General features: G+C 45.2%; 1 protein-coding gene across 3 annotated transcripts in view; it reads left to right on the top strand.

Moving 5' to 3' along the window:
* Positions 1 to 2,462: 2,462 nt before the first annotated feature.
* Positions 2,463 to 27,532, top strand: part of SHANK2 (SH3 and multiple ankyrin repeat domains 2) — a 407,794-nt gene continuing 382,724 nt past the window's right edge. For all 3 annotated transcript variants that reach the window (XM_081341780.1, XM_081341781.1, XM_081341782.1), the window contains exon 1: positions 2,463 to 2,613. The gene's annotated coding sequence lies outside the window, so the exon portion shown is untranslated. The remainder of the gene's footprint in view (positions 2,614 to 27,532) is intronic.

Genomic DNA, 27,532 nt, shown 5'->3' on the forward strand with positions numbered 1-27,532 from the left:
ATAGGTGTTCTCCTGCATTGTGAAGAAGGAGTCAGATAAGTACTTGAACCACACAAGTCAAGAGTCAAAAAAGAAAGAAAACTTGGCTTCAGAAAAAATGAACACGCTGAGAATATTAACCTAATGAACATGAGGCTTCTTGGGCAGAGAGATGCAGAGAAAGCATTTGAGACAAGGAAAGGAAATACTGAGATTTGTCAACTTCCAAACATTTGTTTAGTGACCATTTAAAGTTACAACAGCACTGAAAATAGTGGTTTCTGACATTTTTTCCACACTTTTTCACCCTTAAGATCAAAATTCAGATGCTTGGCAACTGGAACATATTTATGAAGGTTATGGCGTCCTGGGGTCATGTGATCAACTTTTGTGACCTGACAAGCAAAGTCAAAAGAGAAACCAGATTCACTTAACAACCGTATTACTAACTAAACTGCAGTGACAATTGCAGCAAGAATGGTCATAAAATGGGACAGAACTCACTGAACATCTGTCTCACTTAGCAACAGAAATTTTGCTAAATTTTTGCAATTCTGGTCATGAGTCAAGGACTACCTGTATAGTAAAATTCAGGTTCTTCCTGTTGTCTCTACATCTTTTGCCCCTAGCGGTCAATAAGTGAATAGGTGCAGAAAGTAGGTGAATTCAAAGTTGAATTACATCACAGAAAACCATGCTGTTCTATTTTCATTAGCATCCCTAGATTTATGAGACAGAGTTTAGTCAGTCAGCTCCTTCTTGTCCGTTAAAAGGAACAGAGAACGTATCAGGTGCTTTAAAAATTAAACATCTTTGCTAACCAACTCAGATGGAAAAATGTTTTTATTTTTTTGTGCATGAATGGATCAATGTTCAATTTCTCTTTTCATTTACTCCAGACAACACATGAAGGCAACCAACATTAGGAACAGAAGTGCTGTGGCTTGTTACAAACCAAATGTATTGTAACTGGTTCGTGGAGAATTTATTATTTAACGACTCACTTAGACTAATTTATTTATTGGATCCTGCATTTCAGTTAGGACCTCAAGGCAGAGCTTTTTTTTCATTCCCACCTCCCCACCAAACAGCCCAATGAAATAGGCCGGGCTGAGACAAGCTGATGGTCTCAACATCACTCTGCTTCTTGAAATACATTGTTGTAATAACCATAATTACTTTTCATAGTCAATGCTTTATGTGGATAGTGCAATGTCTACTTGATTATAAACAAAAAAAACCCAAATCAGGTTTCCATCTCAAGAAATTTACAATTTGAAAACTGAGTGGAGACTGAAAAAGAGAAATGCTGAAATTTGGATGGACTGAAATGCAAATTTATTTCTAGCTAGCTCTCTTTTCAGACAAATATTCCCACTACCAAATGTGTTGTTGTTGATGTTATCCATTCAGTCGTGTCCAACTCTTGGCGATTCTCTCCACATCTTCCGATCTTGCACTGCTTCCACCAAATGTTCCCCTATCGTTATTTTTTTTTTAAAAAAATAAGTAGTATGGGAGATGGGAGATGTTAGGAGCAAATATAAAGAAGAGGAATGAATCTATAAGACACCCGTATCTCTTTTATACAGTACTTGCATGCATTATTTGGAGATAGTGTAATGATTACTTCCCAAGGTAGGTAAGCCAAGGTCTGAACTTAAGAGTGCTCTCTAGGAAGGAAACCAACGAGGCCAGCTGTTCTTTGTCAACTTCCTCTAATTGAGGAGGGAGTAAGCAAACGAGAAAGCCTTGCCTCTTTTAACTATGATTCCTTAAAAAAAAAAACAACCATGGTTGTGCACTGCTTATGCCTGTATGAAGGAAGGCTGCCTTTTTCTTTCAGCTCAGAAAATTTGGCCCCTAGCAGCCCACACAGCTGAGTTAGGTTGCCGCGTCCCTCTCGGAGAGCGCCTTGCTTCCCTTCACCTGGGCCGAGTCGCTGGAAGTGAACCGTGAAGAGTCTTTCCCCCCCCTTCCCTCCCTCCCTCCCCGCCAGGCAGCAGCAACAGCCAGGCACCGGTCGCCCGTTGTCACATTACATCCATTTGCAGCGTGTGCACGGGAGCGCAGCGCCCAGCCAGCCGGAGAAGGGACGCGCGCGCCCTCGTTCCCTCTCGCTCTCTCTCTCGCTCTCGAGCAGTTTTCCCCCCCTTCCTCCTCTCTCTCTCTCTCTCTCTCTCTCGCTCTCGAGCAGTTTCCCCCCCCTCCTCCTCTCTCGCTCGCTCTCGAGCAGTTTCCCCCCCCTCCTCCTCTCTCTCTCTCTCGAGCAGTTTCCCCCCCGTCCTCCTCTCTCTCTCTCTCTCTCTCTCTCTCTCTCTCTCTCTCTCTCTTTCTTTCTCACCCCCCCCGCCCGGCTTTTCCCAACTCCGCAAGTTGGGAGGCGCGCCGCCGCCTCTCGCACCTGCTCCTTTCTTCCCCCCCCCTTCCCCCTTCTCCGCCCAACTTTCCTAAGGTCGGCTTCTCCGAACATGGTGGTGGTGGTGGTGGATTTACAACCGCCGCGGCGAAGCGAGCAGCCGCGTCGGGGCTTCTTCTGGGGCTGAGGCGTGGGGAGCGGCGAAGGCGAAGCGCGTCTCCCAGGGCGTAAAGGGCGCCAAAAAAAGCCGCCCCGCCAACCCTGTCTCCGAAAAGGTAAGCGCCGGCTCCTTCTCGGCGTCGCTCGGTTTACGGGCTGCGCGGACGCGGGGAAAGGGGAGAGAGGACTCGTTTCCTAGAACGGCGAGCTTGAAAGTTGTCTTTTTGGTGGTGAGGAGGGCGGGGGTTGGTGGTGGTGGTGGTGGTAAGACGACTTCATTTTGACCCGGAGCCTGCGAGCGCGGACTGCGTTTGCTTGCCGGTTGGGCTGGCGGTGTGTTGAGGACGGCGTTGGGGCGCGGTGTGTGTGTGTGTGTGTTTGTTTCTGCCTTCCCAAAGTGGCCAGTGATTCTGGGACAAGCTGGAAGAGCCAGCCTCGGGAATTGCATGGGGGGTGTGTGGGGGGGGGGAGAAACCGGCTGGTTACCGTTCTGTGTATCTGGTTCTCCCGGTCGCCGCCCCTCCGGACGGGGGCTGTGGGGGGGATGAATTCCCCAAAACGAAAGACAACCACTTCGGGACTGCGGTGCGAAAGAGGCTTACCCGTCTTAAAGCGGCGCTTCTCCGTGCACCGTTTTCATCGGCAGTGTCGTTCAAATTGGCCTGGTTCGGTTCCGAGTGTGCCCTGCCTAGGGGCTGGGAGTGCAGAGCGAATGCATTTGATGCCAGAGAAGTCTGGTCGATTTCCATCAGCAAGATGGATGGGGTATTAGTCGGGTGGGTGGGTGGGGGGAGGTGTTTATTGTTCGTTCCGCCGGGGACCTTAAAACTTGGCTCTTTGAGCTGTCTGGCTTAGACTGAGGGGGGTTTTTCGTTGGGTTTTAAACTTTTTTTTTTTTAATTTGGGGGCTTCAATTTAATGACTTGTTTTAAATTTGTTTTAACTTTTGTATTGTATGGTTTTAATTGCCCTGAGTCCTACGGGGAATAGGGCGGTATAGAAGTCAAAATAATAAATAAATAAATAAAATAAAATTGTTTCGGCTTCAAGAGTTGGAATGTATAAAGCAGCGTTTCCCAGCCTTAGGAACTTGAAGATGCGTGGACTTCCAACTCCCAGAATTCCCCAGCCAGCTATGCTGGCTGGGGAATTCTGGGAGTTGAAGTCCACGCATCTTCAAGTTCCTAAGGTTGGGAAACGCTGGTATAAAGTACCTTAATGTACGACCGTTCTGCTAAGAATAATGAAGAGGCAATATGAAATATGTAATTTTCCCCACCTGAACAAATAGCCTGCCTTCAAAAGTCAGAAGTAAACACCTTTCTCTACTTTACCTGTAAAGAGGGTTGAACTGCGTTTAAGGTAACGGGCAAAGAAAATTTCAGACAGATATAGATTTTATTAATATATGAATACAGCTTTCCCGAATATTAACAAAGCCTGAAAAATTTGACTGAGAGAACTCTCCTCCTCCCTTCGGGTGTTCTTGCTGGCCGCCTAAACCAGTTTTTAGTCATTTCCTCGTAGTTGGAAACAAGTAATTTACTGTATTTTGAAATAAGATAACAGTGTGGTAGGTCATATTAAAAGAAAAGGCTAATAAGTACATACCGGTAGCATGTCCATAGTAAAAAAATTCAACAGTAAGTGGCAATTCTGAAAGATGAGTTGTAATTCCATTTTTAAAGCTATCTGCTTTTTCAGCGTAAAACATTTAACTAACAAAGAACTGGGTATATTCTTCTCTTAGGTTGTGAGGATGTGATTCCTGCTTGATCAGCTGTTCAAGGGACATAATTTCTGTTAAAATCTTATAAACTAGGAGGATACTCCCAATATGATTTCCACCAGTTTGTTAGCCACAGTGCTTTTTTTTGTAAAAGAAAAAGGTGCCTGAACTCACACATGTCATACAACCCGCCTTGCCTACCCTACGAGGTTCCATCCAAAAAAGGTGCCGGAACTCCGTTCTGAGCATTCTATGAGAAAAAAAGCCCTGGTTAGCCATATAGTAGTATCTGTGCATTGTTAACGTTTGGTGACAAGTAGAAATTCCAGTGGAACAGAACATATGTAGCTCCGGAGCATGTCTATGCAGATTCTCAGTCATCCAGGTAGAGTTCTCTGGAAGTTGAGTCGTGGAACCTAGACTTCTTATATTTTGGGTTTGAAATGTTTTTGCTGCTTATCTAAGTTAGCTTCTTCAGTCTCAGGGAGATTCAGGAGTAAATAAACCCTGGAATCTTTGGTGCTTTCTGGCTTTGCTTGCTTGCAAATATTTTATTACCTAAATAGGAAATATCAGTGTGAGTGTGGAGTTTGTTCCCTACTTATATATAGTAAGTCAGTCAGTCAGTCAGTCAGTCAGTCAGTAAGTAGTATATACAGTATAGGGTGTAGGTCTATAAATATGTTGTATATAGTATGTTTAAATGTGTGTTATGTATGTGTACACTTTGAGAGCAAGCAACTAAATTTCATTTTTAATGTGTGCCATTGTGCCCACACTAAAAAAATGACAATAAAAGTTATCTCTTATCTTAACTTGTCCTGCTATTGTTAGTGGGGGTGCAGTTTTCTCCTTGGTAGTTCTTTGATTAGAGTACAGGTAGTCCTCAAGTTACAACAGTTCATTTAGTGACTGTTTGAATTTACAGTGGCACTAAAAAAAGTGACTTATGGCCATTTTTCACACTCATGACCTTTGCAGTATCCCCATGGTCACATGATCTACATTCAGATGCTCGGCAACTGGTTCATATTTATGACGGTTGCATTGTTCCGGGGTCATGTGATCATCTTTTGCGAACTTCTAACAAGGTCAATGGGGAAGCCAGATTCACTTAACAATCATGTTACTAACTTAACAACTGCAGTGATTCACTTTACAAATGTTTCAAGAAAAGTTGTAAAATGGGGCAAAACTCACTTAACAAATTTCTCACCAAGCAACATAAATTCTGGTCTCAATTGTGGTCTTAAGTCGAGGACTACCTGTATTGTTTTCTGTTTGTTTGGTATTAATCCCTGCTTATCTCGAGTGTTGGCTCTGAAGAGGACGTGTTCTGGTCTTTTTGTTTTTTTTATAAGAGTTTTATCTCCCCCCCTATTACATTATAAGTAAATCAATATAATATTCCTTCCTCCTTATTACATTATAACTAAATCAAGGCAGTATTATATATATAATACTCCCTCCTCCTGTTTTCCCCACAATAATCCTGTGAGGTGGGTGGGGCTAAGAAAAAGTGACTGGACTAGAACTCACAGTCTCCTGGTTTCTAGGCCAGCACTTTAACCACTGCACCAAACTGGTTTTTTTCCTTCTTTTTTGTAGTCTTTTTCTTAATGCTGTGTTAATGTGGTTTATCTGTGTGCTAATGGTTGATTTCAATTTTAATTTTGAATGTAGAAATTCAACAGCAGTTTTTGGAACAGAGCAGATGTTGTTGAAGAAGATTGCGCCTGATGAATTACTCTTTGTGACATATCAATCATTGAGGCACCTTGTCAAGAAAAGAAGGCTATGCTAAGCTATCTCGTTCTGTCTACACTAGATTGTAGAAAAGTGGTAACTTTTTCAGAGATATGTAAGCATGAAGAAAAAGTCCTAAACATTTTCTCTAGATAATTCTTGCCTTGGGGCAAGCACGGTATTTGTCACAGGTGAATGTTGGATTTGCCTGTTCAAACTATGGCAAACAAGCTGTTTTGCCACATGGAAGTATAATTTGGGAATTGATACATATTCTTTGTATGTGTGCATCTTCATTCAGGTATACATAGTACAAAAAGACAAGAATAATTTTGCACAGTCCTTCAAGTTCTTTTTTTGCTTCAGTGCCTGGCCAGAGGCAATTCTCTGAAGAGTAAAACTTCTTGATATTTTCAGTTTACCATTAATTGCATATATTAATACTGTTATTATTCTCATTAACCTGTAGCTAAATCCATATTTCAGACAACAGACATTTAAGCCCAAGTGAGGATGTTTCAATGATTACTTAGTAGGAACATGATGTACATCTTCCATAGTATCTATTCCATGGACAGCTCATTCACATTCGTGTCGGAAGCATCAAGGCGCTTCTGGGTTGAAAGGATTATCCATTGTCCAGAGGAATGCCAGTTAGAAGCTCCTTTCATATCCCTATTAATGTGGCCACCAAATTGGTACCTATTTATCTAATTTAATAATTAATTTAATATTTGCATTTGTATACCGCCCTTTCCCTGAGGACTCAGGGCGGTTTACAGGGAATTAAAAATCAAAGCATACAAAAGTTAAAACCAATTTAAAAAGCATTAAATTCACCCTGTACATTAAAACCCCAGTTAAAATTTTCCCCTCAGCCTGGGCCCGAGAGCTCAAAGAGCCAGGTCTTCAGGCCCCGGCGGAATGATCGAAGGTCGGGAGCAGTCCTCAGCTCTACTGGCAGCTGGTTCCAGAGGGCAGGCGCTCCCACTGAGAAGGCCCTATCCCTGGGTGTCACCCGCCGGCAATCTCTCACCGGCGGAACCCTGAGCAGACCCTCCCTGTGGGAGCGCACTGGGCGAAGGGCGTTTGATGCCGGCAGCAGGTGTTCCCTCAAATAACCCGGACCCAGGCCATGTAGGGCTTTATAGGTGATAACCAGCACCTTGAATTTCACCCGGAGGGCAACCGGAAGCCAATGCAGCTCGCGGAGTAGAGGTGTTACATGGGAGTATCGGGAAACCCCCATTACAACTCGCGCGGCCGCATTCTGCACCAGTTGAAGCCTCCGAGTGGTCTTCAAGGGCAGCCCCATGTAGAGAGCGTTACAGTAGTCCAAACGGGAGGTCACAAGCGCATGAGTGACTGTGCGTAGGGCGTCTCGGTCCAGATAGGGACGCAACTGGCGCACCAGGCGAACCTGTGCAAAAGCCCCCCTGGTCACGGCTCCTATGTGATCTTCAAAATTGAGCCGTGAATCCAGGAGGACGCCCAAATTGCGAGCCCTATCAACGGGGGGTAACACCTCACCCCCCATCATTAGAGGTGGAATAACTTGGCTAACCCGAGACGCCGATATGCACAGCCACTCAGTCTTGGCGGGATTGAGACGAAGCCTGTTTCTCCCCATCCAGACCTGGACCGCCTCCAGGCACCGGGACATCACGGAGAGGGCATCACTGGGTTGGTTCGGGGTGGAAAGAAAAAGTTGGGTATCATCAGCGTACTGGTGATACCCCACCCCAAAACCACGAATGATCTCACCCAGCGGCTTCATGTAGATGTTGAACAGGAGGGGCGAGAGAACCGACCCCTGAGGGACTCCACAAATGAGAGACCTCGGGGCGGATCTCTGCCCTCCTGTCAACACCGACTGCGAGCGGCCCTGGAGGTAGGAGGAGAACCACCGTAGGACGGTGCCTCCCACTCCCAACCCCCTGAGACGCCGCAGCAGGATACCATGGTCGATGGTATCGAAAGCCGCTGAGAGATCTAATAGGACCAGGACAGAGGAGCAACCCCTGTCCCTAGCCCTCCAGAGATCATTCACCAGCGCGACCAATGCCGTCTCCGTGCTGTGTCCGGGCCTGAAGCCCGATTGGTACGGGTCCAGATAATCAGTTTCCTCCAGGAACAGAGGGAGCTGATGCGCCACCACACTCTCAACAACCTTCGCCAGAAAGCGAAGGTTGGAGACTGGACGATAGTTGTTTAAAACAGCCGGGTCCAAAGCAGGCTTCTTGAGGAGGGGTCTCACCACCGCCTCCTTCAAGGCGGCAGGGAAGACACCCTCCTTCAAAGAAGCAGTTATCACTGCATGGAACCAGCCTCGTGTTCCCTCCCGAGCCGCATAAGCTAGCCAGGAGGGGCACGGATCCAACAAACAGGTGGTGGAGCTCAGTCTCCCCATGATCCTGTCCACATCATCAGGGGAAACAGGGTCGAACTCAGTCCAGATAGCGTGCTCAAGACCGCCTGATTCCTCCACATCAGACTCTGCCCAGTCAGAGTCCAAGCCGGTCCGGATCCGAGCGATTTTGTCCGTCAGATGATGACTAAACTCCTCGGCTCGTCCCTGCAAGGGATCCTCCCTCACCTCCTGGTTAAGGAGGGAGCGAGTCACCCTAAACAGGGCGGCCGGGCGATTATCTGCGGACGCGATAAGGGCGGCAAAGTAATTAGACTTCGCCGTCCTTATCGCCGCAAGATAAGACCTTATGAAGGTTCTTAACTGCAATCGGTCGGATTCGGATCGGCTGGATCTCCAACCGCTCTCTAGACCTCGTCTCCGACGCTACTCACATTTGAATGCTTTTAAACTGCTAGGTTGGGCAGGAGCTGGGGCGAATGGTGGGAGCCCACCCCATCTCATAATAGCACTTGGGTCTTGAACACAGGCTTGCTGATTGTCGCCCCAGCATTCTAACCCCATGAGCCACTGCACTCCCTCATAGGCAGCTTGTCCATGATTAAACAAAATTGGAAATGATCTTTTTCATGATATTGATTATTGGCAACTTCTTTAATTACATAAAATTAATATGTACTTGACTGAAGATCGTTTGAGTATTAATGATTCATAGTTCTGTTCTCAGTATTGTGCATTCATAGGTATATATTGAAAGGTGGGCTCATGCTGAACTGAAAAGTCTACCAAGGTTCAGTAAAAGAATTGTGAATCCTAATTAATTAGTAAATCTTTGACTTGGAGAGAGACTTATTGATACCCTCATTCACATGAGCTGCTACATAGAATGCTTTGCCACTTCCTTTTATCTTATCCTAAGATTTTTGGATGACTTTCAATCCAAATACTAACCAGGTGAATCCATAATTTTCTTTTTTCAGATCAGCCAAGGTTAGCTAAGTGCTGGTGCTATCATTTGAGCTTTGGTGTGAACTACTATGTGAATATTGAATGTTGCTAATATGTTAAAATAAGTTGTGTAACAATGGGATAAATCTTGATGCAGAAACCCTTAAACAGTTTAAAGCCTCCTAGTTCTTTTTTTGCCATGGAGCCATACACATTTAAATTGTGCCTATTTCCTTTGATCAGTTTAGATTTGAAACTAGAGGAAAAGGCCTTTGGTAATATTGGCTGATTTCCTGGATAGAGAAGAGATACAGTTTCACCCCTTGTGCAACATATTGTCTTTTCTCCACCAAAACATGCTTACTAAGGGTGGAAAATTGATACACAAGTGTATATTATGTTTTGCTTGGAATAGGTTTGTACTACATTATTGAATCTGTACATTATTAGTCTTATGTAATACAAGTAACGACACAAATCTGTCACTTGTCTGCAAGTGAGAAAGGAAAAGTTCTTACAATTTAGTTATTTGGAGAACTTAATCCATCTCATATGGTATTTCCCAATGTTGTCCTTATATTTGATTCTCATACATTTCATCAAGGATTGTATAGCTCTAATAAAAATCAGACTGAAACAGTATATTCCATTTGTCAGCAGCAACAACAAAGTTAAGCTTTTCAAATGATAGGAGCGGTGTTAATAAAGAGATATTGAAAATCAGTGTGGGAAAACTTTCAAAATTACCAAGAAAAAAAAAATCAAAAGAAGAGTATCTCTCCTAGAAAGGAAATACTATGAAATACAGAGAACATTGTAATCTTAAGATATTTCAATTGTATGTTTGTGCAGGTTTTTTTCATATATTTCATATAGGTCTATAGAGTCACTTTTGGCAAAATAGGCAGCATATAAGTTTGATAATATGATAAACCCCCATTGAATTCAATAAATCTCACTGGACACCAGGATTTCCCCATGAAATCTAAAATGGAATCATTGTAGCATGTTGTCAAGCCCTGCCGGCTTGCCAACCACCCGGGCCCCGACACCGCTTCCACCGCTCTCCACATTGACACGGGGGAGCGATTCCACCCCCCTCCAGCCACCAGCCGTCTCCAGTGCTCACCTACTTACCGGGGCCGCAGCAGCCTGCTACCGGCCAGCAGACGCCCATGCTGGCCGTGCCGGGGCTCGGCGACCACGCGGCGCCGGAGCAGCCGGCGTTGGGGCTGCCAGCCGCACCCACCCCCAGCCGGAAGAAGCGGTGCCGAGCTCCCGCCAATCAGCTGACAGGCGCGGCCCCGCCCAACCAATGGGAGTGGCGCCAGGTCCCCACCAAGCAGATGATGGGCGCGGCCCCACCCACTCAACGAGAGCGGCGCCGAGTCCTCGCTGCACAGCTGACGGGCGCGCCCACAAACGAGCAGCCGACGGGCGCGCCCACAACCTACCGGCAAGAGCGGCTCCAGGCGCCTGCCAGTCAGCTGGTGGGCGCGCCTGCACTGGCCGAACTCCTGGTGCCCAGGCGGCCGGATCCGGAGCCGTGGGCTGCGCCTGTGCCCAGCCTCTGGAAACAGCGCCAGCCGTCCACCTACCGGCCGGCGGGCACATCACCGACGGAGCACCCTGTGAGCACTCAAACGCAACCAGAGCCGGGACGAGTGAAGAACGATAGAGAAGCAGCTGGAAGGACTGACCTGCAGCAGGCAGCCACAGACGGGGGGGGGTAGCCATGCCTGCGCTGCCTCTCTCTCCGGATGGGCGTTCGGGTGGGCTCAGGGGGGATAACACGGGTGCAGTACTGGGACGGCCAGGGGGGTGTATGGAGGCGGAAGGACAGGACTTACCTGAGGAAGGGCCCGACGGGTCGCAGCAATGCACGCAGTGGGTGGTGGGTGTGCAGGGTGATGGGTGGGGCCTTTATGGGAAAGTGGGCGGATGCCGGTTTGCTCTGAAGGGGTGGGGTTAGGGTGTAACTGCATGATAAAAGAGCGTTGAGGCTGGATGCCTCAACGCTGACTTTTCCATGGTTTGTTTTGTGTGTTGGAGAAATAAACCTTGTCACCCGTACCTTTGTTGTGTTCATGTTTCATCGCTGAGGACATCGTGACAGTAAGTCAGCGTTGACTTGGGTTTCCTTCTGCTGTTACCTACGCTCTGGGCATGGCAGAGGAACCACAGGGGCTTGCTTTGGCGGCCGACGGGGAAGGGGCCGTGGGGGCTACAGCTGCAGCACCGCCTGACTCAGTTGTGGCAGATGGGCCTCAACCGGTGGTGCGGCCAAAGACCAAGGGAGTTGTGTCCACGGCCGTTAGCAGCGGAGGCGGGGAGGAAGGGCCTCGGGCTCGGAGCGGGGAGTGGTGGTACAGTCCTGCACTGGAGCACCTGGACTTGGCCCATGGAAAGTCCCACTCAGGGGTCTCGGCAGCGGCCTGGAGAGAGCGGCGGCTGGCGGAGGAGGACGGCGAGGAGTGGAGTTACTCCACGGCTCCAGGAGCCTATACGTTGGACGTGTTGCGGGACCGTTTTGGGGAGTTTGGGTGTCAGGAACCCACGCCTTGGTCGCCTTTGGGTCCGAGCCGTGAGACGCGGCAGTGGTCGCTGCAGGGGCCAACGCCTGGCCAGACGGGCCAGTCCGGTTTTCATCTGGCAAGCCCGAGGTTCCGTGGCCCGCCATCACAGCCGACGGCTTCAGGGACCGCTCGAGCCGAACGACCACCCCCTGAGGCATTGGACCAGGCAGAGCCTGCCAGGTGGACAATGACGGCCGGGGCTCCCACCAGGCCATGGAGCGGGCAGTACCAGGCTCCAGGTACGAGGGGGCCCAGGCCCCAGGGGGGTCCTGGGGCCCGGGGTTGTTCTGGGGCCCTCCGCCCCTGCCGGTGACGTACGATGGTCACCCTGATTGGCTCGCCATGTTCCTGAGCCACACCATCCACCATCTAGACTAGTACGGTGCGGCCTACGCCTCCCAATGGGCCATGGTGGTGGCCATCACCGCGAGCCTGCAGGGAGAGGCCGCGGCGTGGGCGGCTGACCTGTACGGGGAGCACGCCCGGGAGCTGGCCGACGTTGGACTGTTCCTAGAAGCAGTGCGTACGCAGCTCAAGGACGTGGCCCGTACCCATAGGGCTGAGGCGGAGGTGGTGGGGCTGCGACAACAAGGCAGGCCTGCGGTGGAGTATGTCGGTGAGTTTCGCCGAGTGGCTCGCAAGCTACGCTCCTGGCCGGAACGCCTGCTGGTGCACCACTTCCAGGCAGGGTTGGACGGGGCGCTACGTAGGGCGTGCGTGGTGTGCCCGAGCAACTGCTGGAGTGGTATCGTGTCACTGTTGGACTCGACGTTCGGCTGCGTGAGTGCAGGGGGAAGCTAGAGGGGGCAGTTGGGCCCCGCAGGATCTCTGATAAGCCGAAGGAGGAGGACCGGAAGACCGTGGCACCAGCGGCAAAACCACCTGTGCCACCCACAAGGCCAACCATAAGATGCTTCCGGTGTGACCAGCCGGGGCACTGTGTGGCCGATTGCCCCTTGCCGGCGCCCCTTGCGGCCGCAGCCACCCCCTCTGGCAAGGGAGCCACAGCGCGGAAGTCGGTGGAGCATTCGAGAGCTGCCCACCAGTTGGCGACCCTCATGATGACACCATCAACGGGGATGGAGACACCCGGGGCTAACGACCCAGAACCCTAAGAAAGCCAGGAGGAGGAGGAGGACCCCATGGTGAGTGACCCGGTGGTACCCTTCATGGTTCCGATTGTGCTCGTCAACCCACAGACGGGTCGGAGGGAGGCCTACCCAGCACTGATTGACTCAGGCAGTACCCGGTGCCTACTCAGTCAGATGGTGGTTACCCGGCTGGGACTGGAGGTGCGGCGACTACCAACCCCTCACCGTTTTCAGCAGGTGGATGGGTCCCTTCTGGGGGGAGGCCCGGTAACCCATGTGACGAGTCCTATCCATCTGGAGATGGGGACTCATTGGGAGATGATGCGGTTTCTTGTCGTTCCGTCCATGACAGAGGCGGTAATCCTGGGGCTGACGTGGCTCGACAAGTGGGGTCCCACGATATGGTGGGAAGGGGGGTATCGACATCTGCAGTTGGGGACAGGGCCACAACCGCCACCGCACGCATATGTGGGTCCTTCTGGCCAGCCAGGGAGCGAGAAAGTCCAAGGGGCAGAAGGGGTGGTGGGAGCCCACTTTCCACAGGCATACGCCGACCTGGCTGAGGTGTTCGACGAGAGGGAGTGTGATGCCTTGCCTCCCCACCGAGCAACGGACTGCGCCATCGAGCTTGAGCCAGGTGTCAAGCTGCCAAAGCCGCGCATGTATGCCCTGACACCCCGTGAGATGCAGGAATTGCGGTGTTACATTGATAAAAACCTCGCAAGGGGATTCATCCAACCCGCCCGGTCCAAGATAGCAGCGCCGATACTGTTCCGAGAAAAGAAGGATGGCACGCTTCGACTGTGTGTCGACTTCCGTGGTGTCAACGCGGTCTGCGTGGAACACTTGTATCCGCTGCCCCTCATGAAGGACCTCCTGGCACACCTGTCGACAGGTCGCATCTTCACGAGATTGGATTTACGAGAGGCGTATTACCGGGTGAGGATCAGAGCTGGGGATGAATGGGAGACGGCGTTGAACTGTCCGTTGGGCAGCTTCCAGTTCCGGGTTATGCCGTTCGGACTCCAGGGAGCCCCAGCAGTCTTTATGCAACTGATAAACCAGGTGCTGGTTTACCTGGATGACATCCTGATCTATTCTAAGACCATGGAGGAGCACGTCACCCTTGTACACCAGGTGCTACGGAAGCTGCTGGCCGCCCGTCTCTACGTGAAACTCACGAAATGTGAGTTTCACAAGACAAGGTTGGATTACCTGGGGTATCGGGTTTCGGCGAGTGGCATAGAGATGGACCCCCATAAGGTGGAGGCCGTGCAGCAGTGGCAAGCGCCGCGGATGCGACGACAGCTTCAAAGCTTCCTGGGGTTTGCGAACTTCTATCGTCAATTTATCCCGGTCTTTGCAGCGATAGCCCTGCCGTTGACGGACCTGTTGCGTACGCGGCAGACCGGGGAGAAGCCATGTCCAGGGCTGAAGGTGGCGTGGACCACCACGTGCCAACAGGCGTTCGAGTCCCTGAAAGCCTTGTTCGCTAAGGAACCGGTGTTGGCGCACCCCAATCCGGACTTACCGTACGTGGTCCAAGTCGACGCCAGCGATGTCGCGCTAGGGGCTGTCTTATTGCAACAAAACGCGGAGGGCGCACTCCAACCGTGTGCCTACTCGTCCAAGAGGCTGTCCGCAGAGCGTGCATGGGCAATTTGGGAAAAAGAGGCGTTCTCCGTGCGCACGGCCCTTGAGATGTGGCGTCATCTATTGGAGGGGGCCGCCCACCCCTTCGAGGTCTGGACGGATCATAAAAACCTAGAGGTCCTACAGTCGCCAAGAAAGCTGGCGCCCAAACACGTCAGGTGGGCTCCCTTTTTCCGGCAGTTTAACTTTGTTCTGAAATATGTACCGGGGAGACGGAACTTTCTTGCTGACGCGCTCTCATCGCTTCCGCAGTTCAACACTAAATGGGAAGCAGTGGTGCAAGAGCTCATCCCGACAGGTGGATCTACGGCCGTGAACCAGGTGGTCTGCAGGGTGGGGGACGATCTGTCCCGTGCCATGAGTGATGCTCTGGCTACGGACGCCTGGATGAAGGAGCACCCCGGCCTTCTCACCATGCGCGATGGCTTGGCCTGGCACGGGGATAGGGTGGGGGACAATCTGTCCAGCCGGAAGAAGCTGCGCCGAGCTCCCGCCGATCAGCTGACGGGCGCGGCCCTGCCCAACCAACAGGAGTGGCGCCAGGTCCCCGCCAAGCAGCTGATGGGCGCAGCCCCACCCACTCAATGAGAGCGGCGCCGAGTCCTCGCTGCACAGCTGATGGGCACGCCCACAACCGAGCAGCCAACGGGCGCGCCCACAACCTACCGGCAAGAGCGGCTCCAGGCGCCCACCAGTCAGCTGGTGGGCGCGCCTGCACTGGCCGAACTCCTGGTGCCCAGGCGGCCGGATCCAGAGCCGCGGGCTGCGCCTGCGCCCAGCCTCTGGAAACAGCGCCAGCCGTCCACCTACTGGCCGGCGGGCACATCACCGACGGAGCACCCTGTGAGCACTCAAACGCAGCCAGAGCCGGGACGAGTGAAGAACGATAGAGAAGCGGCCGGAAGGACTGACCTGCCGCAGGCAGCCACAGACGGGGGGGTGGCCATGCCTGCGCTGCCTCTCTCTCCGGCCGGGCGTTCGGGTGGGCTCGGGGATAACGTGGGTGCAGTACCGGGACGGCCAGGGGGGCGTATGGAGGCGGAAGGACAGGACTTACCTGAGGAAGGGCCCGGCGGGCCGCAGCAACGCACGCAGTGGGTGGTGGGTGTGCAGGGTGATGGGTGGGGCCTTTATGGGGAAGTGGGCGGATGCCGGTTTGCTCTGAAGGGGTGGGGTTAGGGTGTAACTGCATGATAAAAGAGCGTTGAGGCTGGATGCCTCAACGCTGACTTTTCCATGGTTTGTTTTGTGTGTTGGAGAAATAAACCTTGTCACCCGCACCTTCGTTGTGTTCGTGTTTCTTCGCTGAGGACGTCGTGACACATGTGTAAAAACACCGTGAAAATTAATTCACATACTGCCCATGTTTTGGAAAATAGGAATTGTGTTATTGTTTTCAAATTTGAATCCCCCCAAACGGGAGAATCCAAACTGGGATTTTTGAGATGTTGCATCCATGATCTTGCAACCACATTTCAATCTCTGTGTTGCTTTTTCTTCAAAGTAAAGATAAGCCTGATCTTTAAAAAATGTACCTATCGGTAATACACAGTGTTGCCTGTGTATACTGATTTGATGGAACTAGATAAAAAGTAAGATCATGTACATTTCTTGATGCCCAATATTCCACTTGCTAATAAGCAAAGCCTTTGGAGATGTGCAAAATATCTCTCACAAATGTCATAGAGTTTAAGATGATAAAATGGGCTGCACAGCATGGGCTGTGTTAGAGGAAGTTATGTGTTTAATTAGCTCATCCATTACTTCATGTCATATAGAAATTGAACATAAAAAGATTGTAGTACATTTCTTTGGAAGTACTAATTTTCTACTGTTTTGCATTACATGAAGAACCAATCAAAATGGATAACTATACCTGCAGTTTGTAGTGGATTCCCATAATCTATGTTGTATTTAAATTAGGAGATCTTATTCATGTATTATTGAATGTATCCGTCATCTTGTTTAGTTTGCCAGTTTTGCATCCACTCTGGTTACTTGAAATGTTGTACAGTACTTAAATATGTATATGCATGCAGTATTCCATAGGCACGTTTCCCTTGCCTGTTGCAAAGGATTTGAACTAGTTGAAGCAGGACCTGAGCCTATGATATATTACAAGCACACCCCCTCCCCTTAAATTAAGATGAATTCAGTTGATTTGAAGGAGAAGATTAAGATTAAGGTAACCTTTATGCACTGGCACACATTAAAAATGAAATTCTGTTGCCTAATTTTAAAAGAAAGTATATATCTACTCATACATATACATAACACACAATATGTCAAGAAAAGGACATATTAAAGAAAACTCATCTTCCTTTCTTTTCATCCAGTCTAAATTTAATTGTTTCCTCTCTGCTGTTGTATGTTTCATTCTAGTGCCAAAGATAACATCCTACTTAGGTTTCCTCAATTTGCACTTTGCAGATATACAAGCCTACAGATCTCATAATTCTCAATTACTATGACCATGATTCGCCCAATATGGCCAGGAAATGATAGTGAAACACAGCTGGATGGTGCCATATTGTTCTGCACTATTGTGTTGTTCCTTTTTCCCCCCCCAGCGATTGTATTGAGAAGAATTTTGCAATTTTGCACCCTTCCCCACCATTCTCTCATTCCAGTCCTGTTTTTCTGTTGGCTTCAGGGTTTGAGTGATTGGCAGGGAAGGAGGAGGCTGGGTTACCAGATAACTTGGCTCAGGTTCATTATTCCACATTCACAGCTGGGAATCGGAGATCTGTCCCTGGAACATTTGTTCTTTATAAACAATTCCCTTTTATTTGTGTCATTTCTTCTTAGAACTGGTATATTGGGGACTTTTCTCTTTGAAACATGCCACAGGTAAGTTTTTACATAAAAGTTGGGATAATGAGGAAGAAGATAAAGGGACAGTGAGACCTTCCTTCCTGTCAACAAGTGTCTTTCAAGGGAGGGTCAAAAGAATTACACAAGCAGAACCAATGTGATCTTCTCATCTGCTGTTCTGCTAAAAGATTTTAATTTTGTTTTAAGGGGTAGGAATGTCAGATAAAATAATATATGTGTCCGTAGCTATTTTTCAGATCAAAGAGTGCTTTTGAAAGTTTTGAACAAATGCCTAATTCTTTTCAAGAAAATTCTTCAACAAAACAACCATAGGACTGTTTTCAGAATAAAGGGCAGCTAGATTCCTACCAAGTATTTTAGTAGAAGAAAAAAGAACTTTTTCCCATTTTGACTTTGCTGGCTTCCTATACATGTTCACCATATTCACCAGGCAGAATCAAGCTAAGGGGTTTTGCCTTTCCCCCCCCTCAAAATCAAATGCATATGTATTTGGTGCATGTTAATTTAAAATTCCAACTTTATTGGCTTAATCTCACTTTCAGTTGTGCATAAAGTACAATGAAGCAGTAGCTGATTTTATTTAGGGTCAATTTCTAATCAGTTAAAATGGCGATTTTTGTTAAAAATGAATATAACTGTAGTTAATCATGCAGAAAAATTGAGACTCAATTTACACATTTGCCTTGTATCTGTTGAGTTTATCTTCATTAAAGCCAAGAGGGTATATTGATTACTGACTACTCTCAAATTACTTCAGTATCTGATCAGATTACTGGTTTCACCTTGTTATAAATCTTAGCAATCATCTAAGTTTAAAAAAGGGACGCGGTGGCTCAGTGGGTTAGGACGCTGAGCTTGTCGATCAGAAGGTCGGCAGTTTGGCGGGTCGAATCCCGAGTGCCGCATAACAGAGTGAGCGCCTGTTACTCGTCCCAGCTTCTGCCCACCTAGCAGTTCGAAAGCACGTAAAAATGCAAGTAGAAAAATAGGGACCACTATGGTGGGAAGGTAACAGCGTTCCGTGCGCCTTTGGCGTCTAGTCATGCCGGCCACATGACCACGGAGACGTCCTCGGACAAACGCTGGCTCTTCGGCTATGAAACGGAGATGAGCACCGGCCCCTAGAGTCAGAAACGACTAGCACGCATGTGCGGGGGAACCTTTACCTTTACCTTTAAGTTTAAAAATGTTCTCTCATGGCAATAATGTAAGGAGATGGGGAAAATGTTGCATCTAATTCCAGGGTTCAGGTTCCAGGTTTCCCAATAATTCAGAACAGCTGCAAAAAAATAGTGATGAAAATGATCAAAGAACAAAGTACTAAGAAGAGAAGTTGAGGGAATTTGATACACTGTATTCTGAGGAAAAGCTAGTTTGGTGTTGTGATTAAGGCAAAAGGCTAGAAACTGGGAGATTGTGAGTTCTAGTCCAGCCTTAGGCAAAAAGACAGCTGGGTGTCCTTGGGCCAGTCACTCAAGAAAGCCTTAGAAACGAGGAAACAATGGCAAACTACTTCTGAAAAACCTTGCCTAGAAAACTACAGGGACCTATGCAAGCAGTCAGAGGATTCTACTCAAAGGACTCAAGTCTTTATTTATAAATAAATTCCGAAAACATTGATAAAGTTATTTGAAGGAATACTATATGGAAATCGGCTCAGCTTATTCTATATTATCCTAAAGTGTAGGACCTGTGTGATAAGCTACAAGAAACAGATTATGGTTCAATGTTAGGAAATATTTTCTAATAATAAGAGCTAATTGACAGTTAAACCAATTACCCAGAGAAGTGGGTTCTGTTTCACTGAATGATTTCAAGCTGAGCCTAGATCAGGGGTAGGCAACCTTGGCTCTTTTATGACTCATGGACTTCAGCTCCCAGAATTCCTGAGCACAGCTGGCTCAGGAATTTTGGGAGTTGAAGTCCACAAGTCATAAAAGAGCCAAGGTTGCCTAACCCTGGCCTAGATGAATATTCATCCTGGATGCTTTAATTTGGATTCCTTTTTTGAGCAACACTGTTTTTTTCTGCTGCTGAGTGTGCTCTTCTGCACTATGTTTCTATAAGCAAACAAACCAAAGGAAGAATACGTGTATTCTTATAGTACAGGTTGTTGTTGTTAGCTGCGAAGTCTTGTCCGACCCATCGTGACCCTCTGGACACCGTTCCTCCAGGCCTTCCTGTCCTCTACCATCTTCTGGAGTCCATTTAAGCTCACGCCTACTGCTTCAGTGACTCCATCCAGCCACCTCATTCTCTGTCATCCCTTTCTTCTATTGCCCTCAACCTTTCCCAGCATTAGGCTCTTCTCCAGTGAGTCCTTCCTTCTCATTAGGTGGCCAAAGTATCTGAGATTTAGCTTCAGGATCTGGCCTTCTTAAGAGCACTCAGGGTTGATCTCCTCTAGGAGTGACCGGTTTGATCGCCTTGCAGTCCAAGGGACTCGCAGGAGTCTTCTCCAGCACCAGAGTTCAAAGGCCTCAATTCTTTGGTGCTCAGCCTTTCTTATGGTCCAACTTTCATACATTGCAACTGGGAAGACCATAGCCTTGACTATATGCACTTTTGTTGACAGGGTGATGTCTCTGCTTTTTAGTGTGCTGTCTAGATTTGCCATGGCTTTCCTCCCCAGGAGCAAGTGTCTTTTAATTTCTTGGCTGCAGTCCCCGTCTGCAGTGATCTTGGAGCCCAGGAAAATAAATAAATAGTACAGGTACTCCTTGTCTTATAACAGTTCATTTAGTGACTGTTCAAAGTTATAATGGCACTGGTAAAAATAACTTATGAATGTTTTTCACACGACTTTTCCAGCATCCCCATGGTCACGTGATCAAAATTTAGATGCTTGGCAACTGGTTCATACTTTTGATGGTTGTGGTGCCCCAAGGTCATGTGATCATCTTTTGTGACCTTCTGACAAGCAAAATCAATGGGGAAGCCAGATTCACTTAACAACCGTGTTACTAACTTAACAACTGCAGTGATTCACTTAACAAGTGTGGCAACAAAGGTCGTAAAATGGGGCAAAATCCACGTAACAAATGTCTCAGCAACAGAAATTTTGGGCTCAATCGAGGACTACGACTACCTGTACTATATCTGAACCAGTACATTAAAGGGCAATAAATATATGTTAGGTTACAGTGAATTGAATAATAGTGCACTTAAATAATTTTACTTACTACTTTTTAAAGATAATTTTATTGAAAGTTTTAAGAAAACGAGTAAAAATTAGGATAAACTAAAAACTAAAGGAAGAAACAAAGGAAAGTTAAAGTGCAGAAAGAAAAAAGAAAAGTATAATAAAATAGAAAAGAAAGAAAAAAGATAAAGCAGCTTTTCTGATCTTTACGGCAGTTATAAGTAGAACTGCAGATTTATTTATCTGTAAGGTTACATCGTAGCTCTTTTCTTTCTAACTTTTTTAGTCATTAAAGTCATAGGTCATAAACTCATTTTTTTCTGTCTTATGCAAAAAGTCCAGTAAGGGTTTCCAGTTACAAAGATAATCTCTTTTCTTTAATCAAAATCACCTCAAGTTCCATTATCTTCATTATATTGGTTCAACCATTCCTCTATTGTAGATATTACCAATTCTATCTCTTGTATGTACAAATAATTTTGCTGTAGTTATTATGCTGAAAAATAAAATTATGTGACTCTTCCATTTATCCATCAGTCCCCAGTTCTAGTTTCAGTTATACATTAATCTTTAAAATTTAAATGCAAAATCATCTAGCTTTTTTTGCACATCCATAAAGCATAGTAAAATGTCTCTTTTTGTTCACATTTCTATTGATTAAAGTATCTTTTATATTCTAGATAATTTTCTGATATTTTATATCAACAGTACATCATTTTATAAAAATTCTCTTTTAAGATTATTTTACTTTCAATGTTTATTAATATCGCATTCAGAAATTTGATATTTTTCTATCAGCTATTATCTGTACTTTAAAGATCATAAAATAGAAAGCAGTTATGAAAACATTTAAAGCAAACTCTCTATCAAAAAGTATTAAAATTTACATAGTTTAACAGTTAATTGCTGCATTCTTTAATTTTGTGCTTAAGGATGTACGTCCCAGTTCTCTATATTGCTAATAATTAAAGATTGATATGGCTTATACAGTATAATGAAAACATGTAAATATATTTTAATTTATCCAAAGGACAGCGTAAGAAATTCTATGTTCCATGTTCACAAAAAATAAAAAAAAATTACTTCTCAAAATGGCATATACCCAATAATAACTTTTGATTGAAAAAAATGTTGAAATGCATTTTACAATATGGCATGACCATCTTTTTTTTTTAAAGAAAAAAGTGTTTCCACAGCATATCAAAATTCTTGGGCACAGCTGTGTTTTTTGGATCTCAGTTGTTATTGACTTACGCTATGTTTAATTTTTTACCAGGTCTAAGAGAGTTATATGGTAACTCATTAAAAAAAGTCATAGGCAATTTCAGTAATAGTTTTGGTTCTGTGAATGCTCTTGAGAGGTAATGGCTTATATAATTTTTATCATTTCTTTATTCTAACTAAATAACGGTGTTATTCTTATCAAATAACAGAGAGCCCTTCAGAAATTCTTATGGTGTGGATTGCCACTTAAAAGTTTCAAATGCTTACAATGTTTAAACTAATATATTGGAATAGCTATAGATCATGGGTGTCAAACTCAATTTCATTGAGGGCCGCATCAGCATTGTGGTTGCCCTCGGGGGGCCGGGTGGGTATGGCCTGGGTGGGCGTGGCTTACTGGGTGGGCATGGGTAGAGTGCGTATGGCCTACTGTGTGGGCATGGCCAGCTCTACATCGTTCGCATCAAGGGTGCCTATGGGGGCCTGGGCAGGAGTGGGACAGATCTGAGGGTCTCTGGCAGAAGGAGGGTCTCTGGGCCAGGGCCAAGGCAGTGGGGGCTGTTCCCTCACTGTTTCCAGGATGGCTTCGTGGGCCACATGAAACCACTTTGCGGGCTGGATCTGGCCCCCGGGCCTTGTGTTTGACATGTCTGCTATAGATGGATGGCCAGAAAATTATATCGGTGAAAGTAGAAATGAGTATGTTAAGACATGCATAAATATAAAAAAGATACTATAGACTCTAGAGCCTTATTATATACATAAATTAAAGTTGCCATTTAAAATATATTCTTCTGTATAAGGCATTCTGAAGCCAATTTAAACTTGTCTCAGTGGTCACAAAAGGTTTTTATTTCTATTACTTCAAATATATGCAGTAGAATTTAGTTTGTTCTCTGTCCCAAAATACTTCTGACAAACCTAATTCAAGATAATATGATGATTCAGAAGCACCTAGGGGATTTTGCAGGTAGACTTAATGGACTTGTTTTTAAACCACATGGAAGAAAACATTAGGAAGTCAGCTTTTGACTTCTTAGGATAAACTGACCAACTGGAGTGAAACTACATTTTGCTTGTAGTTCCATATATAAACATCTTTGTGGCTTCCACCATCCCACCGGGTTTTTTTAAAGCATCCTAGTCATTACGTAAGTAGAAAATCCAACAAAAGGAAAGGTTGTTTTAATCTTTTTTCTCTTTCTTATTCAAAATGATCCTCTCCCCCTCGTATCTCTAACCTTGTCTCTTCTGGAAGGCTGAAATACACACAGCTCTTGTCTGTCTTCTTGCAGGTGTAACCCCTCGATGGAACACAGGTTGAAAAAATGTACTGTTTCAGAAATCAGTTGCTAAACGTGACCCTGTCAGAAAAAGCCCTCTACCATTTTAAATTTTTATCTTGGAAAACAGTAAGACTGCCCCATTTCTTTGCATTCATGTTTTGCAGATTTCATTGCTTTTGCAGGAAAGTAATTTATTTTGCTATGCATTCTACAGTAAAATAAAAATTAAGACATTTTCACCAACTCTTTATGGCATAACCTGCAAAACATCTGGCTGCTGAAAAGAACCATCATATTGTGAAACCCAGCAGTCACAAATGAGCAAGATGACTAAGAGTTAAATGAAGCATTTTAACAATAGGAGAAATTGGGTCAGATAATGAGTCTTCTTCTATTAGACTCCCAGAGGTAGAAAAGTGGGTTGACTATTGAATTACAGTAGCCTCAATTCAACTACCATATTGTCTGCAATCATGTAAAATAATTATGGTATCAGTGACAAGAGAAAACCTTGAATCTTTAATACAGAAACAAAAGGGAGTTAGCCAATACTGAATTATTAATATCTATTCTAAAAGACATTTGCTTGGTGCTACCTTCTCCTTCATGGTACTTGTATGGGGATGTGTGAAAAATATAATTTCTAGGTTAAGTGCCATGTGCATTGGCACACCTGACTATTCAGAAGTTTCACACTGGTTTATTAACTGACACAGACTCTTAGTAGCTATGATCATAATAAAAATGAACACAGGAGTTGTCTGTTTGTATGGAAACCTACAATAAGGACTCCAGCTGAAATTGGACCATTGAGAACAATTTTAATTAAAATGTGAATGTGAAGGAAATAATATATATTAGTGCTTAATGCAGGAGGGGCATTTTCTGGGGCGATAAAGTAGTTAGAAAAAGAAAACACTTGGCTATTTTGAAAATTGAATATTACTTTAGATACAAATAATTTCACTTGATGATGAGTTAACAACTAATTAGTATGGACTTCGGGCTAATTAGTATGATTTTGCCTTTCCGGCTGAGTTCTCCTACTTGAAATGGCTTCTATGTTAAGTTAATAATGAAGATTGCTCTAATTTTGCTGTGATACAGTTCAAGGCAGGTAGGATAGAGACTTGAATGAACTGATAATTCTCTGAAGTTACAAAAGAAAGTTTTTAGCTCAGCCTTAATTTGTACTGCAAAATGAGAACTCCTGGAGTCATCCAGAGTAGATTTATTTCTATGTGTGGAAAGGCTTGGAGTACTACTGAGTTTGGTACTTAAATTCCTAGCCTCATAATCCTTTAATGCATCATATATAAATGCATTTTGCAATCAGGCACCTTTGTGCCAATCATTGTTCAGTTTTACCCCCATCCTAGCTATGTTCAGGCCGAATTTATGCTTTTTCAGAGTATGGAAGTGGGTGGGTTTGTAAATGACATCTTTTGCACTTGGCTCAATTTTTGGTTCTCTAGTAGAACCAAAATCTTGAAAATCTGTATCTCTGGCATAAACGGTATGACTGAAGTTTCCTTTCAAATCCTGAATAATGGCAAATTTAATGATTAAAGGAAACTGGAGAATTCAGGTTAATATTTGGCTAGGAGTGATAACAAACCTCCCCATTAGGGCAGTTAGATATTACTGTACTACTTTCTAAAACAAGAACTTCAGAGGTTAATCTGGCAGTTGGCTCTCACATCAGAGTTTGTTGGTGAAAATTACTCAAACTTCTCTACTTTCTAAGAGAACCTCTTTATTGCCTATTCAAATGCGATCTTTGAGGATATACTGAAGTTTCCAGACGATTAAATTGTGTTGGAAAAAGTTATTCAGCCTTATACTTGTTTGGCTGATTGGCTGTGTAAATATTCTGGTGTGTTTCACTAGGGAGCACTGGATGAATCAAATCCCAAATCATTCTGATAAAACTAATGAAGTGCATACTTTTCTAGACAAGTCATTCTTAGAAATCACAATCTGATTGGACCATCTGAACCCAAAATAAGTTGTAAGGACAAAATGTTGTATATTTATTTAGCAAAGGTTTTTGGGTATACCTTAAAGTATTTGTCTCAATATATCTGGATAAATCCTGTCACCTAAAGTTTTTAAATGAGTTATTCAGTTGAAGCTGTTCAGTAGCTTCCTAATTATTAAGAAAGTTGGGTTTTTTACTCCAAAGGCTGAAGTGGGGAAGAAGTAAAAAAATGCTTTTCAAGCTGGCCTCTGTATCCATGATTAAGACAAGCAGTTGTAGTTCATATAGACCATGTTGCCAGGAAAGATTTTAGCATTCTCTCCTTCGATATCTCGGTCAGATATGAATTGTTTTGAGATACATACTGAATAACAGACCGATTCAGAATGGGAGTATATCACCCCATAAAGGCACAAGTTATTTCTGCAAGAATGAATGTGACTTTGGTTCTTAGAGATTAGTATTAGAAAACTCAATTCATAAATGGAAAATTTTTTTCACTCAAAAGGTGTGTAGAAGCAGAGGAATGTTCTTTTAACACTTACCTGCCTCAAGCATCCATGCTTCTAAAAATATTGACTAACATATTTGGTTAATATTCACTTGTTAATTAATTTAATGTTCATTAGAAGTTAATGGTTTTTCTAAAGGGATGAAAAACATTTCTTTTTTGAGGGGGTGGATGTCTAGTTTTTTTTCTTAATTCTAATTATTGCTCTGATCTAGTGATCATGTAGATCCTTGTAGCCCACATATGATACTGTCTATATATGAGATAGTGACCTTAATTAAATATATGCATACACACCCATCATGTTATTCCCTTTTGGGATAAGCAATATTGTGCAGCATGCAGAAAAAACCAGGAAATAGGCCACAGAAATTAAAAGTCTGAAAAATGTGTGTGTGTGCAAACATACTTAAAACTAGTTTACATCCTGTCTTTTCAAACCATCTTTACTTCCTCAAAGTTCATATGCAGCTTCATATATTGTCTTCATATTCTCATATGTTTTGAGGACCCCATCAATTTTATCAACTACAACCTGGAAGGATAACTTGATTCCCACAGTGGATGAATGGCTGCAAAAGTTGATGGAGTTTGCAGAGATGGCTAAATTGACTGTTTTGATTAAAGAAAAGAACACAGATAATTTCGTTTCTACTTGGAAATTGCTTTTGGACTTTGTGCTTGCTGTGGTAAAAATGTAACTTTGGATTTGCTGATTATATTATTATAAAATGTTGAGGTTTTATGTTATGGCCTTATTCTATTGTACCAAAAGGAATTGGAAGTCCACCTTTTTTTCCTTTTCCCCTTTGCTCTGCATGTTTTTCTCTCCCCCTTTTCCCTCCTTATCTTTCCATTATCTTCATTTTTCTTTATATGTCTTGTATTTTATATTTTGATAAACCAATAAAATTGTGGCAGATCAACCACAACTTGCTTAGCCTTTTTCTTGCTCTGGATTCCAACTGCTGTTGCTCAATAAGGGGTCAGTACGTAATACAACTTTCCTTGTCCACAGCTTAATCATGGATGGTAATGCTGCTGTGACCTGCATCACTGAACTGTGTTGGGCAAGGAAGGGAGAGTTCACCTCTTAGAAATGTGCCCTACGAGGTTTGGAATATGGCACCAAGCGCAACTTCAAAGCAGAAGTGAGCTTTGTTTTTTGTGATATTGAGTGGCCACTAGGGGCTCTGCCTTAGACATTGCTGGATATTAGTCCCTTTTTGTGTGGTTGGACCATTGGGATCAGTGGAGATTGCTGCTCACTTACCTTCCTCCTTGCAGTGTAGCAGCATCCCTGCCTATTCTAGATTCTGTGTCTGGGCTAGCAATGGAGTTTCCCAGACTTTATGGTTTTTGGAGACTTCAATCTGTCTTCTCTAGGTAGTCAGGTTAACTTTAGAGGGTCAGAGTTAGTACAGGAATGTATGGCCACCATGGAGCTGGTCTAACTTATTCACGACCTTACTTGCACAGGGGTGTTGTACATTAAATCTGGTTTTTAATCTGGGTAGTGGTGCCATGATTTGAATTTGGGGGACATTAACATCAATCCCCTTCAATGGACAGCCGACTCTTTCATAGTCCTAGGGTTCTCCCTTGCCCAGCCTAGATGATATTTCATGCCTGACTCTGGACAGAGTGACACTGTCCCTGGCTGAGATGGTATGTAGTTTGGGGGTTGTTCTAGATCAGGGGTCAGCAACCTGAAACAGTGAAAGAGCCACTCGGAACCGGTTCCCTCACAAAAGGAAAAACTGGGAGACGCAAAAAATGTGTGCGCATGTTTGTACATGTGTGCATGTGCAGAACAGGGTTTGACTGAAGAGTGGAGCCAAGGCGAGATATGCACCTACCCTGCATATTTGAATTGATTGGTTAAACTTTTTTAGTCCCATTTTATTTTTTGGACTGCACATGGCAGAGGACTGGGAGCCGCAGG

The sequence above is a fragment of the Vipera berus genome (assembly GCF_964194415.1).
Source record: "Vipera berus genome assembly, chromosome: 1".
In the NCBI taxonomy this organism is placed as follows: Eukaryota; Metazoa; Chordata; class Lepidosauria; order Squamata; family Viperidae; genus Vipera; species Vipera berus.